Raw genomic sequence first — 15,767 nt, forward strand, 5'->3', positions numbered from 1 at the left:
AGTCTGATCAAAAGGGGGAAGGAATTGTTAAAAAAAGAAATAACACATGATGTCATGAGCACTGAGTGTTATGCAACTAATGAATCAGTGAACACTACATCAAAAACTAATGATGTACTATATGCTGGCTAACTGAATTTAAATTAAAAAAAAGAAGAAAAAGAATTAACAGGCCCCAAATGGAGTCACTTATGCTAAGCCCATGATGATTTAATACCTAACTTAATTGCACTCTTCCCCAGGAATATAGTCTTAACTGGTCAGTTTGGAACTTTCTGGTTAGCATTAATGAGGTAATCTGCCCACACAGTCTCCTCCTGTCCCCCGTAGATAGGTTGCCTGAACCTGAAATTTTTTTTCATTTATAAGTTCCATTTCCAGACTTTAAAAACCTTTCCTTTTCTGTAGCTCTTTGGACCTTATTTTTATTTCTTAGATGGGATGCTGCCTGATTCATTAATCATTTAATAAAGCCAATTCGATTTTCAAATTTACTCAGTTAAATTTTTGCTGTTTAACACATATTAGGATGTATTAAATGAAAATAAATGAACTTACTTCTTTTACATTTAGTATACTGCATAAGGTAACAATCACCATATCAACTTCCCTGAAAGGTATTGACATAAAATTTGGTATGATATATGATTTTGGGAAAAGTCATAGCATTTGAAATAACTCAGCATGAAATTAGCCAAATAAATTTGTGAAATGTGTCATAGTTATTATATAGACAATAGTAAGTTTTCATTAAGATACTATAAAGAAAGGAAATATAATTATATCAAACCTCATGGTACTAATCAGGTTTACCATTATTTTACCCTTGCTCAAAGTACCTCATATATGCAAAGATAGAGACAGTGACCTCAGTCACATTAGCAAAATAATTTATAATCACTATATTTAAGTGATATAAAATATCAGGAAAAAGCAACTATCAAAAATGAGGATGCTTACGTAGTTGTTTAATCTTCTTTATATCAAACATACAAATGCTGTTAATATCTTTGTCTATGCCCATATTTGAAAGTTATCTCACATTTTTGATAAACAATGAAGACAAACATTGAGGGCTTTGCACAAATCAAACAGTGTTTTGATAAACAATGAAGACAGGCATTTGAAAGTTAAGATAATTTCTGAAAAGTGTTCCTATTATGGAACATGTTTTGGTAGTAACACTAAACTCTACTTAGTACGAAACAAGGATTTAATCATAGCTTAAGCGTGTTCTCTTCATTAAAGTCTCACTAATGAGCAACTGCTAAGGCAATATTTCATTCTGAAACAGGAAGTTTGTACTTTCAAATTTAAATGCATTTAAATGTATCCTATAAACATGTATCAGGCAAAGTTATTATTCAATAGTATGATCTCTGTTGTGGTAATTATTACGTACCATTTAATGAACATTTACTGTGTATTTGGAGCCTTGCTAAATACAGTGTGTTTAATTCCATGGATTTCTGATGACTTTTTTCCTGTAAGAACACAGACTATATTATACATCTCACTTCAAGCATAACACATAGTGATGAAAGGTTAAAGGAATCTGGTGTATTTTTAATTTTTATTTTTTAACAGTTTTATCTATTCTTTAGAATTTAAGAACTCAGGAGTTAGTTTTTAAAATTACAAGTCATTCATTGGTTGGTTTGCTATTTTGTTTTGTGAATTTTGTGGGTTTTATTCTGAAATGTCTTTTTCAAAGAAATGAAACATTTTTATTATTTTTATATTTGACCTAGTTATTTGATTAGTGTTCTTTTTATACAATGCAATTTTCTGTTTTGTCTGATGTATTATTTATATTTTATAATTTTAATTCAAGCATATTCTTATTATTTGGAAAAAACATTGCAGTTGCTATTATTACATAATATAACTCTACAAAACGATACTGAATATCATAATTGAAACATTATTTTTTATATCTAAAATTGCTTTTTATTTTGATTAGATTATCAAATATTTTGCTTGGCAATCTTTCGTTGCTTTCCTTCAGTTGCATGACTTTGATATCAAGGCATTTGTTGAGACAAAACCTCATTGAAGAGCCAAACAGCCACATTCAACCACTTCCCTTGTTCCCATGAAAGTCTATAAAAAAACAAATTGAGAAATAAACAAAAAGTCATCACAGAATTAATGTCATTGAACACGAAACACTGTGCAGTATTAAATATTGTAGTTGGAGGTATGTTAACTTGGACATTTCTTCAAAGTGAAGAAATTTACTAACGTCAAATCATTTGATTGGAATTATTATCTTTCAAAGATTTGGGTTTAAAAATAAAGAAATCTTTCCAAATCTTGCTGTTTTAAATCATCTCAATGAAACAGTGATTACATGGTTTATGAATAAAATGTTTTGTGATACAAGATGTTAGGCTAAAACCCCACAAATTTAACAGATAAAAATTCAGCAAGATACTGAATTATGTTAACATTATTGGTCATCTTGTAACTAAAAATAATTTATCACTGCATTAAGGTACATTTTTCTTGTGTGTGTGTATATATATATGTGTGTGTGTTTATATATGCATGTACTTATATATATACTTGTATATACACATATATACATGCACATATATGTGTATATATATGAATAAAATAAATAATATAAAAGTACAGGTAAAAGACATTAAGTTTTTCTAATAATAGCAATTTTGCACTTTGATATTTGAGTGATTTCCTATTATAAATTCATATTGAAGTCCATTTCCAGAAAATTTACTGATAGTTAAATAGTGTTTGCTGAAAACCTTAAGGTAACTTTAAACATTAATAAATATTCAATTAAATGCTGAATTAGCTTCAGAAATTCAAATGCTACAATTTACAAAAAAATTTTTGGAGATTATTTCTATTTTATTAACAAGAAATTAGTTTCATAAACTTTAAATAACAAATGTTTCTCTATTATTTATTTAGTCTTCCTCACCACCCCCTTACCTTTTAGTTTGCTACAATTTTATCACACGTGTAGGCTCATGTGTCCATTAACACAGTCAAGATACTTAACAACTCCAGCCTCACAAGTTCTTTCATGATGCTCTTTTATAAACATACCTCCTTCCCCTCCACCCTCTCCCAATATTCCCCAACCCAAAATGTAAATAAACGGTGTCACACAGTTATGTATATTTTGTAGATTGGCTTTTTGCACTTAGCATAATTCCCTGAAGAGTCACTGAAATTGTTGTGTTTATTCATTATTTTTTTTATTGCTGAGTAAGATTCTCTAAATGTATGGACCAGAGCCTTTTTTAACCATTCTGCTATTGAAGGGCATCTGGATTGATTCCAGTTTATGGTTATTACATATAAAGCTGCATTAAAAGATAAATGGAAGCATATTAAAAATTTGAAAAGTTTATGAGCAAAATAATTTCTAATTGGGCAGTACTAAACCAGGAGTGGTTCAGAGTGTTCCACCTACAAGAGCAAGAGGAATGATCTATACAGAAGAGGTGCAAAAGCAAAGAATTATCTGATTGGCAACAACTTAATGTATAGTTAGTTGTTTGTGATTGATTATCCTTAGGTTTTGATTTTTTAACTTTGAGCTGTTTATAGGCTTAGATTTTAGTTTGTCTGCCACCATAGCATTTTAGAAACCTCAGTCTCAGGGCCTCCTTGTTTAATTAATTTAATAATTAAATTAATAATGGTATTAGCACTACTCTTGGTCATTATCAGGTTTAAATTATTCTTTTTTCCCCTTCTATTTTATTTATTTATTTTTAATTCTTTTTTTACTTTTTTAAAAATTAACATATAATGTATTATTTGTTTCAGGGGAACGGGTCTATGATTCATTAGTGTTACACAATTCACAGCACTCACCATAGCACATACCCTCCCAATGTCCATCACCCAGCCACCTCATCCCTTCCACCCCCCTCCACTCCAGCAAACTTCAGTTTGTTTCCTGAGATTAAGAGTCTCTTATGGTTTGTCTCCTTCTCTGGTTTCGTCTTGTTTCATTTTTCCTTCCCTTCCCCTATGATTCTCTGTCTTGTTTCTCAAATTCCTCATATCAGTGAGATCATATGATCATTGTCTTTCTCTGATTAACTTATTTTGCTTAGCATAATACCCTCTAGTTCCATCCACATTGTTGCAAATGGCAAGATTTCATTTATTTGATGGCTGCATAATATTCCATTGTGTGTGTGTGTGTGTGTGTGTGTGTGTGTGTGTGTGTGTTTATACACACACCACATCTTCTTTATCCATTCATCTGTTGATGGACATCTAGGCTCTTTCCATAGTTTGGTTATTGTGGACATTGCTGCTATAAACATTGGGGTGCACATAACCCTTCGGAATAATACATTTGTGTTTTGGGGGTAAATACCCAGTAGTGCAATTGCTGGGTCATAGGGTAAGTCTACTTTCAACTTTTTGAGGAAACTCCATTCTGTTTTCCACAGTGGCTGCACCAGCTTGCATTCCCACCAACAGTGTAGGAGGGTTCCCCTTTCTCCAGATCCTCATCAACATCTGTTGTTTCCTGACTTGTTAATTTTAGCCATTCTGACTGGTGTGAGGTGGTATCTCATTGAGGTTTTGATTTGGATTTCCCCGATGCCAAATGATATTGAGCACTTTTTCATGTGTCTGTTGGCCATTTGGATGTATTCTTTGCAGAAATGTCCATGTCTTCTGCCCATTTCTCGATTGGATTATTTGTTCTTTAGGTGTTGAGTTTGATAAGTTCTTTATAGATTTTGGATACTAGCCCTTTATCTGTTATGTCATTTGCAAATATCTTCTCCCATTCTGTCAGTTGTCTCTTGGTTTCATTGACTGTTTCCTTTGCTGTGCAAAAGCTTTTTATCCTGATGAAGTCCCAATAGTTCATTTTTGTCCTTGTTGCCCTTGCCTTTGGCGATGTTTCTAGGAAGAAGTTGCTGCGGCTGAGGTCGAAGAGGTTGCTGCCTGTGTTCTCAAGGATTTTGATGGATTCCTGGTTCACATTTAGGTCTTTCATCCATTTTGAGTCTATTCTTGTGTGTGGTATAAGCATATGGTCCAGATTCATTCTTCTGCATGTGGTTGTCCAATTTTTCCAACACCATTTGTTGAAGAGACTGTCTTTTTTCCATTGGATATTCTTTCCTGCTTTGTCGAAGATTAGTTAACCATAGATTTGAGGGTCCATTTCTGGGCTCTCTATTCTGCTCCATTGATCTATGTGTCTGTTTTTGTGCCAATACCATACTATCTTGAAGATGACAGCTTTGTAATCGAGCTTGACGTCCAGAATTGTGAGGCCACCAGCTTTGCTTTTCTTTCTCAACATTCCTCTGGCTATTCGGGGTATTTTCTGGTTCCATTTAAATTTCAGGATTATTTGTTCCATTTCTTTGAAAAAAGTGGATGGTATTTTGATAGGGATTGCAATAAATGTGTAGATTGCTCTAGGTAGCATTGACATCTTTACAATATTTGTTCTTCCAATCCATGAGCATAGAATGTTTTTCCATTTCTTTGTGTTTTCCTCAATTTTTTTCATGAGTATTCTATAGTTTTCTGAGTACAGATTCTTGTCCTCTTTGGTTAGATTTATTCCTAGGTATCTTATGGTTTTGGATGCAACTGTAAATGGGATTGACTCCTTAATTTCTCTTTTTTCTGGCTTGTTGATGTATAGAAATGCAACTGATTTCTGTACGTTGATTTTATATCCTGCCACTTTACTGAATTCCTGTATGAGTTCTAGCAGTTTTGGGGTGGAGTCTTTTGGGTTTTCCACATAAAGTATCATATCATCTGCAAAGAGTGAGAGTTTGACTTCTTTGCTGATTCAGGTGCCTTTTATTTCTTTTTGTTGTCTGATTGCTGAGGCTAGGACTTCTAATACTTTGTTGAATAGCACTGATGATAGTGGACATCCCTGTCATGTTCCTGACCTTAGGGGAAAAGCTCTCAGTTTTTCCCCATTGAGAATGATATTCACTGTGTGTTTTTCATAGATGGCTTTTATGATATTGTGGTATGTCCCCTCTATTCCTACACTGTGAAGAATTTTAATCAAGAAAGGATTCTGTACTTTGTCAAATGCTTTTCCTGCATCTATCGAAAGTATCATTGGGTTCTTGCTCTTTCTTTTGTTAATGTATTATATCACATTGATTGATTTGCAGATGTTGAACCAACCTTGCAGCACAGGAATAAATCCCGCTTGGTCGTGGTGAATAAGCCTTTTAAAGTACTGTTGGATCCTACTAGCTAGTATGTCAGTGATAATTTTTGCATCCATGTTCATCATGGATATTGGCCTGTAATTCTCCTTTTTGATGGGGTCTTTGTCTGGTTTTGGGATCAAGGTAATTCTGGCCTCATAAAATGAGTTTGGAAGTTTTCCTTCCATTTCTATTTTTTGGAACAGTTTCAGAAGAATAGGTATTCATTCTTCTTAAATGTTTGGTAGAATTCCCCTGGGAAGCCATCTGGCCCTGGGCTCTTGTTTTTTGGGAGATTTTTGACGACTGCTTCAATTTCCTTAGTGGTTATAGGTCTGTTCACATTTTCTATTTCTTCCTGGTTCAGTTTTGGTAGCATATACATCTTTAGGAATGCATCCATTTCTTCCAGATTATCTAATTTGCTGTCATAGAGTTGCTCATAATATGTTCTTATAATTGTTTGTATTTCTTTTGTGTTAGTTGTGATCTCTCATCTTTCATTCATGATTTATTTATTTGAGTCCTTTTCTTTTCTTTTTGATAAGTCTGGCCAGGGGTTTATCAATCTTATTAATTCTTTCAAAGAACTAGTTCCTAGTTTCATGGATCTGTTCTACTGTTCTTTTGATATCTATTTCATTGATTTCTGCTCTGATCTTTATTATTTCTCTTCTCCTACTGAGTTTAGGCTTTATTTGCTGTTCTTTCTCCAGCTCCTTTAGGTGTAGGGTTAGGTTCTGTATGTGAGACCTTTCTTGCTTCTTGAGAAAGGCTTGTATTGCCATATACTTTCTGATTAGGACCACCTTTACTGCATCCCAAAGATTTTGAACAGTTGTGTTTCATTTTCATTGGTTTCCATGAATTTTTTGAATTCTTCTTCAATTTCCTGGTTGACCCATTCATTCTTTAGTAGGATGCTCTTTAGCCCCCATGTATTTGAGTTCTTTCCAACTTTCCTCTTGTGATTGAGTTCTAGTTTCAAAGCATTGTGGTCTGAAAATATGCAGGGAATGATCCCAATCTTTTGGTACCGGTTGAGACCTGATTTGTGACCCAGGATGTGATCTATTCTGGAGAATGTTCCATGGGCACTAGAGAAGAATGTATATTCTGTTGTTTTGGGAGGGAAGATTCTGAATATATCTGTGAAGTCCATCTGGTCCAGTGTGTCATTTAAAGCCTTTATTTCCTTGTTGATCTTTTGCTTAGATGATCCTTCCATTTTAGTGAGGGGGTGTTGAAGTCCCCTACTATTATTATATTATTGTCTATGTGTTTCTTTGATTTTGCTATTAATTGGCTTATGTAATTGGCTGCTCCCATATTAGGGGCATAGATATTTACAATTGTTAGATCTTCTTGTTGGATAGACCCTTTAAGTATGATATAATGTCCTTCCTCATCTCTTATTAAAGTCTTTGGTTTAAAATCTAATTTGTCTGATATAAGGATTGCCACCCCAGCTTTCTTTTGGTGTCCATTAGCATGGTAAATGGTTTTCCACCGCCTCACTTTCAATCTGGAGGTGTCTTTGGGCCTAAAATGAGTCTCTTGCAGACAGCATATTGATGGGTCTTGATTTTTTTATCCAATCTGATAGCCTGTGTCTTTTGATTGGGGCATTTGGCCCATTTACATTCAGGGTAACTATTGAGAGATATGAATTTAATGCCATTGTATTGCCTCTAAGATGAGAGTTATTGTATATTGTCTCTATTCCTTTCTGGTCTATATTACGTTTAGGCTCTCTTTTTGCTTAGAGGACCCCTTTCAGTATTTCTTATAGGGCTGGTTTCGTGTTTGCAAATTCCTTTAGTTTTTGTTTGTCCTGGAAGCTTTTGATCTCTCCTTCTATTTTTAATGACAGCCTAGCTGGATATAGTATTCTTGGCTGCATATTTTTCTTGTTTAGTGCTCTGAAGATATCATGCCAGTCCTTTCTGGCCTGCCAGGTCTCTGTGAATAGGTCTCTTGCCAATCTAATGTTTCTACCATTGTAGGTTACAGATCTCTTGTCCCAAGATGCTTTCAGGATTTTCTCTTTGTCTCTGAGACTCGTAAGTTTTACTATTAGATGTCGGGGTGTTGACCTATTTTTATGGATTTTGAGAGGGTTTTCTGTGCCTCCTGGATTTTGATGCCTGTTTCTTTCCCCACATTAGGGAAGTTCTCTGCTATAATTTGCTCCAATATACCTTCTGCCCCTCTCTCTCTTTCTTCTTCTTCTGGGATGCCAGTTATTCTAATATTGTTTTGTCTTATGGTATCAGTTATCTCTTGAATTCTGTCCTTGTGATCCAGTAGTTGTTTATCTCTCTTTTTCTCAGCTTTATTTTCCATCATTTGGTCTTCTCTATCACTAATTCTCTCTTCTGCCTCATTCATCCTAGCAGTTAGAGCCTCCATTTTTTATTGCACCTCATTAATAGCCTTTTTGATTTTGACTTGGTTAGATTTTAGTTCTTTCATTTCTCCAGAAAGTGATTCTCTAGTATCTTCTATGCTTTTTTCAAACCCAGGCAGTATCTTTATAATCGTCATTCTGAACTCTAGTTCTGACATCTTATTGTCTGTATTGATTAGGTCCCTTGCAGTAGGTATTGCCTCTTATTCTTTTTTTTTTAGGTGAGTTTTCCCATCTTGTCATTTTGTCCAGAGGAGAATAGATGAATGAGAGAACAAAATGCTAAAAGGGTAACAACAACCTCAGAAAATTACCCAATAAATAAATCAGAAGACACCCCAAACTGGGGGAAAAGAAAAAAAAAAAGAATATGATCAGCCTGGTGAATAGAACAGAGCTACACACTAGCCACATTTTGGTCTGTTAGAAGAAATTGCCTCCCAAAATTTTAATGAAAGAGAAACTTATATATATTAGTTATATATATAACCTTAAAAATAAGGTTAAATACAATGAAGGGATAGAATATGACTGTAAAAGTGAAAATTAAAAAAAAATTAAAAAAGGAATTGATAAGAAGTTGGTTGAAAAAGGAAAGAAGAAAAATTAAAAAATAAAGAAAATTTTAAAAATTAACTTTGAAAGACTGAAGCATCATGGGAAAAAAGCTATAAATGCTATGTGCTGTATTCCCCTAGCTCTGCGGTTTTGCTGTTCTCATTGATCGGTAAAATTGGTCTTGGCTGGATATCTTTGCTAATCTTCTGGGTGGAGGTGCCTGTTGCAGTGATTCTCAAATGTCTTTGCCTGAGGCAGAATTGCACCACCCTTGCCCAGGGCCAGGCTAAGTAATCCGCTCAAGTTTGCTCTCAGTAGATTTTGTTTCCTGAAAGCTTTCTGTACAGCTTTGGAGGACAAGAATGAAAATGGCAGCCTCCCAATGTCTGGCCAGGAGGAGCCAAGAGCTCAGGGTCCCACTCCTCGTGAGCCCTCAGAGAAAAGCAGTAAATCACTCCTGTCTCCCTGGTCTCTGGCTGTACTCCGTGCTCACCTGGCCTGTGACTGAGTATTTCTATCTCTGGCACATGACCTCGTTTGGAGTCTCCAAACCCAGAAGATTCCCAGCTCCTGAGCCACTCCTTCCAGGGGAGGAAGGGGAGTCTCCCCGGATCTGCCGTTGTTGGGTTCCTGCTCAAAGAGTAGTGGCCCAACTGTGCCGTGGGTCACAGTTTATGGCAATCCCAACCTGCGAGCTCTCACCTCTGCTCCATCTTTGCATCTGGCTTCCCTGCTCTGATATCTGGGAGCTCTGCCGCACTCAGGCATCCCGGATCTTTCTGTGACCTCGAGTGTCCTGAAACCACACCGTCCCAGTGAAGTTACCACACCCCCCCTGCTTAGTCACTATAGTGAGGTCCCTCAGTGGAGCAGACTTCTAAGTTCTGATTTTGTGCTCCGCTGCTCTATCACTTGCCAGTAGTCTCTGACGGAGGCCCCCTCCCCTGCCATCTATCTTCCCAAATATTACTTTGGATTCACTTCTCCACATGTCCTACCTTCCAGAAATCGTTCACTTTTCTGTTCATAGAATAGCTGCTATTCTTTTCTTTGATCTCCTGTTGAGTTTGTAGGTATTCAGAATGGTTTGATCCCTATCTAGCTGAGTTCCTCAGACCAGACAAAATTTAGGTCTCCTACTCCTCTGCTGTCTTGCTCCTCCTCCAGGTTTAAATTATTCTTGTTTCATCATAAAACTTATAGGTATGATGTCAGGTTCATGGAAGCAACGTTGTTGCTCTCCACCTTGTTCATCTTGTCCCTGTTTCTGCAAGCACAGTGAGACCATCTGAGGTACTGCTGATGACCATAAACATGCATTTAACATGCTTACAAATGAAAAAAGACAAAAGACTACACTACTGACTATGAGGAGGATAATACTAAGAGACGTTAGTATTCTCCTTAACCAGAGCCCCCATGAACCAAACCAGTTGATATCAAATAAATCAAAGAATAACCCTGAAGGAGCACCAACCTGTTTTAGCCAAGTGACTTCTTTGTTAGTTTTTTTATTCGTTACAATACTAGTGTTGAGTCAGGCACCAGAGGAGGGATTTGCTATGGCACAGACTTCTTGTTTAGCCAATAAGTAATCTAAAGAAATTCTATTCTCTAAAACTACCAAAGCAAGAAAGGCCAGGAACTTTTGTGGTACAGTTATAGCCTTAGTGGTAGATGCAATGATAGTTGCCAGAGTTAAGGAGCATTGTCTTCCCATGCATGAACAGAGGGAAAAACCATGTAGTGAAAAGGCAAAAGGAATAAAGATTTCATATTGGAGATGAAGATTTCGATCTATAATCTTGGGAGAGCCATTCACCTCAAGATGCCATCTGCTTCTGGGAAAGATACTGGGCTAAATTTTAATTTTAGATCTCTAAGTGGTATGCATTTCCAAGAGTCTGGAGAAGCCCTTTCTAATTGGGAGATGTAGGTCCAAGGTTCAAGTCCCTGAAATTTGACAGCTATCTGGGTAGTGAGAAGGGCCTGGGAAGGCCCCCTCCAAGAAAGTTCAAAGATAGTCTTTGTACTTAAAGATTCCAAATCAGAAAGGTGGGGGAAAATTAGAAGCATTGTTTAGAGATATTTGAGAAAACTGGTAGAATTTGGCATCCAGATCTCATTTCTAGCAAATATATTTACAGTAAAACTAATTTCTTTGCAAAAAAAAAAAAATCTAGTCTCATTAAACTTGGTCTGATGATTTATATAAGTGCAGCAAAAATAGTGATTGACCATATAGGCTCTTTTTAAACCTGCTTTGCTGGAACTTTTCATAAGCAATGTTAGATTACACTTTTAAAGCCTCTCCAGACTAAGAAGCCATGTCAAAGACTTGTCATCAGACTTCTTTAATTTCTTTCATCTTGAGGTCTTCAAGATATCCTGAGTTTCCTGAGCCTGCCAGGAAGTAACTTTCCTTACTTACCTGGTGAGGCTGCTAGGAACACTGTAAACAAGGTACCAGCCTGTTTTTTTGTTTTTGTTTTTGTTTTTGTTTTTAACAAGAGGCTTTATTGGCTCCATAAAGTCATCCTTATTTTTTTTTAACTCTGTTGTTATATCTGATTTTATGCATATTCCCAAATATGACATTCCATTTAAAGCCTTGGTTCCCAATTGTGTCCTGTTATCAGGAGAACAAATTCTTATTGAACTTATGCAAATAATAATATGGCCAAAAACATAAGGTAACTCTGTAAGTTTCCAAATTCTAGAGGGATCAGGTAGAGAGAAAAAGTAAACGTTTCAATTCTATTTACAAAGGTATACTTGCCAAATTGCTGCAAGTCATAGATAGCTTAAGAGAAAAGAGAAAAGGTTTCCTTAAATCTGGGAAAACAACACATTAAGGCCCAACAATGTTTCAAAGAAAAAGTTGTAAGAAAATTTATAATCATGCCTATCAGTTTATTTAGCCCCATTATAAATTCTTATTTTGCTTGAATTCAGTTTTTCCACTTGTTCTTGAGATTCTTACCTCTTTCAGGGGTATGATCTTATAGTCATCAGAAACCTATATTCTAGAGTACTTGTCAGAGTTCTTTCCATAAATCTCTCTAAAGACGAAGCACTTTTGCAAAAGTATCACAGTAAAACAATAACTGTCTGCAAGTGACAAGAAGACTAAAAAAAAAATGGCCACATGATTAAAGATCTGATGGTAGTTTATTCAATAAGGAAATGTCATTATTTCTGTAGCACATTTGTAACAATTGGGCCATGAAAGTATTGGCAAATTTCTGTGAACTTCAAATAATTTCTGAAATATCTATGTTAGTAATGTATATGCACATACATACAACTTAAGGTTTATCTTATTTATTTATTATTTACTTATTATTTATTGACAATGCTTCCCATGTAATTTAATGTATTAAATAAACCTAATTAATTTTAACACTCCTCTTTTACAAGGTGAGAGACAAATTCTCTGTTAATTTCCCAAGGATCGTGTGTGACCTCTCCAGGTTAGTCTGAGGTTAAAAAGACCCCCATTTAGATATTGATTTTAGGTAGTTGTCAAAAACATCAAAAGGTTTGAACTTTTGACTAAATTAACCACAGATAATTATGAAATAATATTTAATAATCTATTTAATCAAAGTGACAATAGAAGATTTTAAAGGTAATTAGGCGGCTACATAATTGTGAACAAAACTTAGCTCTTTTAATATTGAGAAAATTTAATTTTTCCAAGTAATCAAAGACATGATAAAGACAACATGAAACATAGGAAATTATTATGATGACTTAAAATTTTTTTTTCCAGAAAGATTACCCAAAAGATAAAGAAAAGCTATTTACATCTCTTAGCAAAAGCCTGTTTCATACATGAAATTCCTTTTCCATAAACCTACAACTTTTAAAAATAATTATTCAGGTTTTTCCTATATTTTTCCTCTTTCACATTCTGGAAAACAAATAAACAACAGTCATTCTACATTAGGACAAAAATAGTCTTTTGCCCTTAACAAAAATATGTCCTTCATACTTTTCTTTATCCAAAAAACACATTTTACTTTCCTTACCTACTTTCATATACAGCTTTCTTTTGGCCTATTATTTCTACAAGCTTTAATTATATATATTGATTAGAATTAGTAAAAAACTTAATTTCTACTGAAAACTAAGAAGTAAGCAATTTTGGACTGCTTGTTACACTAGAATTCTGTGGACTTGCAGGTTTATGAATGCATTTCATAATTTGTAGATTTATATTTTTACTCATGGTTACTTTATCCATGTGGCACAAGACATGTTTAATGATAGACCCAAATATCTTTAGTTTCTTTGTAATAAGAAACCAAAAGTAGATAAACTTGAATTCAATAATTGTTTCAATATTTAACTTAATTTATTATTACTTATGTTTTCAGGTTACCTAAAAAGATTATTTTTAAATAGACATACCATAAACCATAATTATTGCCAAAAACTTGATTTATAAACTTTTATCTTACTTAGATCAGTTAATAGTCTAGAGTCTTATCTTACTGGGTCTCATCTGGGTTATAAAAATTAGAGATAAAACTGGGTTAGGTAACCACACTTTTTGGTAAAATTTTGTCACAAAATATTTGTCATGTTTGAACCGAGTAATGATGGAACTTTGGATGCTCTCTGTAATGCTCTGTATATATTACATAAGGTTATTGGGCAGGATCAAACATCATCATGAGACAGTTTGAGATAGCTAATATGTTTTAGCTTTTGAGGCGAGTTTGCTGTTTTTAATACTTTTCAAACAGAATTCAGAATGAACAACTTCCTTTATATATTAATTGTATTATAACTACTGAAGGCTGTTTGTTTTATTCAATAGTCAGCTAGGATATTAATACAAATAATTTATTATATTAATACAATTATTGTATATAGTACAATAAAATTGCACTATATAATACAATTAGATAATTGTATTATAACTACTGAGGGCTGTTTGTTTTGTTCAGCTAAGATATTATTCTTAATATAGATTTTAAGCTAAATAACTGGGTTTCTTTGGATATTACTTTATATCCCATAAGTAAATATTTAATTACTTATTCTTAAATGTGTTGAGATATCTAAAAAAAATTAGAAAACTATTCCTTTACAGTGTGCTGAAATTATGAACAACCTCAAGACTCATCTAACTGCTCTTAGTGAAGATGTTAATTCATAAAACTCTTATAAGGTGGCAAACAGAGCTGAATAGAATCAACTGTGATTAATACAGTATTTTTATAACACAAAAAAATTGGCACTAACTAGTAAAAACACATTGTGACTTTTTGATTAAAGTCTGACTCCCTCACCAAGTTGTTAGCTCAGTGGGAGGAAATAGCTTCTCCAAGTATATCTTCACCCCTTGACAGCATTCTTGACACATATTAGATGCTCAATTAACACTTGCTGAATGAAGTCAATGTGTACCAGACATGGTTTAGCTTCTGTTCAGTGGATGAGTAGTTTTGTTTCAGAGAAACAAATGACTTTCTATTTATTAATCTAATTTTGTAGATTAACATCAGAAAATGTTTGGGACTGTTTTAGAAAAATTAAGAAGCAGCTAGAAATGTCACACAGCCATGTTAAGAGTATCACACTGCGGTTGCCTCTAAATAACCAAGAGGTAATAAAGAAATGAAGCAAAAGGAGAACCCCTCAGAAAAGAGATAAAAAGAAGTTAACAGGCAGCCAGGAAGGAGCTCTTAGAGATAAAACAAAATGAAACAAAAACAAAACAACAACAAAAAAACAATTGTTAAGGAATGTTTCTTGGGAATTATAAAATAAAATCATAATTGATGTTTTAAAGAGTACATTGATATTGCAAACCATAAGTTCACTTTTCTTTTTCACTGTATAAACTGGAACAAATCACACAGTTTTAATGTTCGAAGTATTTCCATAATTCTGCTTTATCTTTACCTTTGTCAAAGAATTTAGGATTTAGCAGAACTTTTCTGGTTAGTTACAAAGATTACTTCCTTGCTACACATCAACAGATGAATAGACTCAAGTGTCTACAAAGTGTTTATTGGTAGTACCCAGTGGCTCTAAAAGTTTTCACTCAACATTCAGGCTTCTTCTGTAGCAAAATGTCTATTCAGTAGGAAAGATCACAGAAAGAGAGTGTGAGTTGGCAACAAAGTGGCAGATGAGTTTCAGTAACTTCAAAAAACTGCATTTAGATAAAAAACAATTTTTTAAATATTCTATATTGATGGAGGGAGTCTCTGAGCAATGTGACCCTACCGAAGATGTGTGATTGTAGATCATGGCCCAGAGATTTTGGCCTGAGTGAGTCATTCAACCAAAAATGGCATGAAAATTGCTTCTGTATCAAAGGAATTCAATCACTTTGTGGTGGTACAAAACACCAAGCCTCAACCTGGAATTGTATGTGGAACTCTGATAACAGATCATAAGTGCATATAGTGACACTGAAAAAAGAAAAAAAAAAGGATAGAGAAAAGTAGCTGTGGTATAATAGACTATTATTTATTGATTGATTGACTGATTGTAATAAAAAAATCCAAAAATGGGTATAATAAAAAGTTGCAAAAATATAGAGTAAAATACTTTTTTTCTTCCTTCCTTCCTTCCTT

The sequence above is a fragment of the Callorhinus ursinus genome, unplaced genomic scaffold, assembly GCF_003265705.2.
Source record: "Callorhinus ursinus isolate GAN/ISIS: 27379988/994484 unplaced genomic scaffold, GSC_fseal_2.0 scaffold4, whole genome shotgun sequence".
NCBI lineage: Eukaryota > Metazoa > Chordata > Mammalia > Carnivora > Otariidae > Callorhinus > Callorhinus ursinus.